The sequence below is a fragment of the Furipterus horrens genome, unplaced genomic scaffold (assembly GCF_987537825.1).
Source record: "Furipterus horrens unplaced genomic scaffold, mFurHor1.1.pri manual_scaffold_5, whole genome shotgun sequence".
NCBI lineage: Eukaryota > Metazoa > Chordata > Mammalia > Chiroptera > Furipteridae > Furipterus > Furipterus horrens.
The window spans coordinates 62,668,376-62,672,563 of record NW_028327175.1 but is presented as its reverse complement, the minus strand read 5'-3'; the positions used below and the strand labels follow the sequence as shown (position 1 = coordinate 62,672,563).

The following is a 4,188-nucleotide window of genomic DNA, read 5'->3' as shown; positions in this document are numbered from 1 at the left end:
TCCATTCCACTGCCACCACTGCTGCCACCTTGTCGCACCATGCCACCTCTCTGCCCATCTCAGTGACTCCACCCCTCCTACTTGTCTGAATGCATGTGTCTTCTTTAAATTGTTGGTTGTTAGACTTCCATATAGCTAACTTTTATGACAGTTATGGGTGTTATTAGTTTTGAGATCTGGTTGTAATTCTTCCTATGCTTGCTGGGGGAGGCAAAGCATGTGTACCTACCTATGCCTCTATCTTAAATGGAAGTTTCCAACATTTTTGTTTTTTATTTTTCAAGATTGCTGAGGCTATTAGAGGTGTTTTTGGTTCAATATAAATTTTTGGAGTATTTGTTATAGATCAGTGAAATATGCCATTGATACTTTATTAGGGGCTGTGTTGAACCTATAGATTGCTTTGGGCAGTATAAGCATTTTAATGATGTTAATTCTATGAACAGGGTATACTTGTATGCATCCATTGATCTGTATCTTCCTCAATTTCTTTTTCAGTGTTCTATAGTTTTCCAAGGATAAAAATATGGGACAATTCATAAATTTGTGTGTCATCCTTGCACAGGGGACAAGCTAGTCTTCTCTGTGTCATTCCAATTTTAGCATGTGTGCTGCTGAGGTGAGCACTATATGTATTTAAATAGAATTAAGAAGAAAAGTAAACTTTTATATTTACTGAGATTTCTTCTATTTCCAATGTTTCTTTTTCCTGAAGATCTAAATTTACCTCTGGTTTTATTGCCCTTCCATTAGCATTTCTTGTAGTGCAGTGATGGATTGTGTTATTTTTCTTTTAAATAAAAATGTTTATTTCACCAATATTGAAGGATCTTCTACTAGATACCAGATTGTGTATTGATGGATTTTTTCTTTTAGCACTTTAAAGATGATTCACTCTCTCTTGGCCTCCATTTTCTGATGAGGAAACAATAATTATTTGGGTCATTGCTCCCCTGTATGATTATGGTATTCTGGCTACTTTCAAGATTTTCTCTCTGTTATTGGTTCTAAGCAGCTTGACTGTGTTGTACATATTTATGATATATTTGTATTCATCTCTCTCCAAGTTCACCGATTCTCTCTTTGCAATCTCAGTCCCGACCACCCAGTAAATTTTAAACTATTCAGATATTTTCTTTTTTGAAGTCCTGTCTGATGATTCCAACATTGAGTTATCTTGGGATCAGTCTCCATTGTTTGTATTTTCTATTGATAATAACTGTTAGAGGAGTCTTTAAGACCACCTCTCCATTCAGACATTAGCTAGGAGATCTGAAAGCACTAATCACGTAGTTGTCTAATCACTGCTAAGATGTATTAAAACAATGGAAAGAGAGAGAGAGAGAGAGAAGGCTCATTATAAGGATGTTAAAATGCAACCTAAAAGCCCATTAACCATATTCAACATCCAATATAACAAGTTTCAGTGAAGATTGGAAGGTACAGTATGTTTCTGAGGATACTTGGGAATAATCGGGTTGCCCACATAGAGACATCAGTGTATAAGAGGACTGGAAAGAAGAGTAAGAGTCAAGTTCAAGCTTACAGAGGTAATTTGGAAGAACCAGGAATAGAGAAGCTTGGATTTGAGATATAACTGGAAGGGAATGTGAATAAGAGAGGAAAAGTACCAATAAAGGATTAAAGAATTACAGTCTTGATAGTTCAATGAGGAAGTACCATTCGTCAGCAGCCGTCCATCTTGAGAGACGATGGTGTAGCTTCTTAAGAGTCTATCTGCACCGCCGAGAATGGCTGTGCAGTCCGACTCGGGAGTGACACGGTATCTGTCTCCTCCCGTGTTGAATCGACATCTTGCGATGACGCTGGAGTGTCCTCTCCAGTGAAGCTGAAGCTACAGAGCCTGGGCAGGGTGATATGGAGGGTCTGCTGTTGCCCATGCAGCAGACCCCCCCTCTCTTCGCAGCTGAAGGGTCCAAGGGAAAGACAGAGTCAATACAGCTTGGTTTCAGGTGTGCCGCAGGAGTTGCCGGTGTTGACTACAACGTCAAACCGCCTTAGGGACTCCGGCTCCGGATTTTCTGTCGGGGTTTACTCCCTTAGCCTTTCCCCTGAAGAGGTATGCCACAAGGCAGCGGAGGTTTTTTGGAGTCAGAGTTTTCCTTCTCTGATGTGCCCTGACTGGAAGATCGAACCAGCGACACTTAGCTCGCAGGCCGACGCTCAATCCACTGAGCCAAACCAGCCAGGGAAGTACCATTACAACCTTGAAAATATGATATTTATATAATTCAACATAATGTATTAAACTTTAAAGTTTCTCTAACTTATAGATATCTAGATGGAACTTATATGTTAAATATGTAGCACTTGGTAGGGGGTAGGTAACAAGCAGAAAACCTAACTTTTCTCCAACTAACTACAACCCAAACCTGCTTTGTCAGATCTTTCTCCTTCTCTCTGGTTTATATGACAGACATGCATTTTGGCTTTTCTGGTTATATTAGGATACTTTGGAATGTCTCGGTTTTACTTATTTAAAAGTCTAATATGATCTAAATCACTTGAACTATATTCTATCCTTTGTCCTTGTTGTTTCTTTTTCTTTCATTTTTTCCCGCCTTCTCTGATTATAATTGAATAATTTATTATGCTAGTTTTTCTTGTCTCTCAACATATTAATTAGACTTTCTAAAAACTTCTTAAGGTGTCTATCCTAGAGTTTGTAAAGTATATTTACAACTTACCTAAGTCTACTTTCAAATAATACCATACCATTTCACGGGGGAGTGAAATTATTTCCAATTCCTCCCTCCTGTCCCTCATAACATTGCTGTCATTCTTTACTTATTCATAAGCTATCATAAGGCAAAACAATGTTGATATTATTATTCTCAACAGTGTTATCTGTTACATCCATTGGGAATAAGGAAAATAAATGATTTTTTTTACCTTCATTTATTCCTTCTCTAAAGTTCTTTCTTTCTTTACTTAGATCCAAGTTTATAATTTACACAATTTCTTTTTCTTTGGAACACTTCTTTTTACTATTTCTGAAGGGCAGGTCTACTGGTGACAATTTCTCTCAATTTTTATTTGAGAGTCTTTATTTCTTCTATACTTTTAAAGGATAATTTCACTGTTACAGAATTCTACGTGTTTTTTTTTTTTTCCAACACTTTAACTATTTTCTTCCACTCTCTTCTTGTATCATTTCTCAAGAGAATTCTAATGTAATCCTTTTACTCTGTAGGCAAGGCTGGTCTTTTGTTTGTTTGTTTGTTTGTTTTACCTCTAGCTTATTTCAAGATTTTTTGTCCTTAAATTTCTGTTCATTGAATATATATGCGCAGGCATAGGTTTGGCTTTTGTTTGCTTGTTTGTTTTAGTATTTATCATGTTTGAAATTCTCTGAGCTTCCTGAATCTGTGGGATTGTGGGTCATTAATTTTGGAAAATTCTCAGTTATTAGTACTTCAAATAGTTCCTTTATTCCTCTCTTTCTTTTCCTTGTGCAATTTTCCCAAAGTTCTTGGATAGTCTATTTTGTCAGTTTCATTCTTTTCTTGGAAATTTCTACTGATATATCCTCAAGTTATATTCTTTCCTTGGTTCTATTCAGTCACTTATCCTTTCTATTTCTGCTACCATGTTCTTGATTTCTAATATTTCCTTTTGATTCTTAGCATTTTCATCTCTCTATTCACAGTACCCTTCTGTTCCTGCACGTTTTCCATTTTTCCTCCACTATGAAGGCTAGAAGAGGCTGATGTTGAGTGTTTCCATTCCTTTAGGTTGGTAAATCCCCAGCTGGGTAGGTTCTGGTAAAATAGTTTCCTTTACAGGCAGGCTTTGTTACAGAAAACAGAGAGTTCTGGGCACATTTCATAAAGGTCACTTTTCGTCTCCCACTGTCAGAAGATTTTTCTCCTATTTTCATTGAAAGAACCTGGCAGGACTTCTGGAGGCAAAACTCACAAAGTGTGGGTGCCCCCTACCACACACACGGTTGGAATCACTTGGAGTTTTAAACTCTCATGATAATCCACACAGAGCCTCCAACAATCCATTAGTTCTAAAGTGTTCATACTCATACTGGCTCCCACTGCTGGCTTCTGCTTCTTAGGCATAAGACCTGGGTTCTGGGAACCCAGGCCCGATTTAACAAGTCCCCACAGTAACTGCTCATGTCAGGGACTGCCTAACTCCCAATAAATCTGCTGCCCC

At 37.7% G+C, this 4,188-nt stretch overlaps 1 non-coding gene across 1 annotated transcript; it reads right to left on the bottom strand.

Annotated features, from left to right (window-relative positions):
* Positions 1–520: 520 nt before the first annotated feature.
* On the bottom strand, positions 521–627 carry LOC150008716 (U6 spliceosomal RNA). Its single transcript, XR_016511456.1, has one exon. It is a non-coding gene; the product is annotated as a U6 spliceosomal RNA (small nuclear RNA).
* Positions 628–4,188: the final 3,561 nt, after the last annotated feature.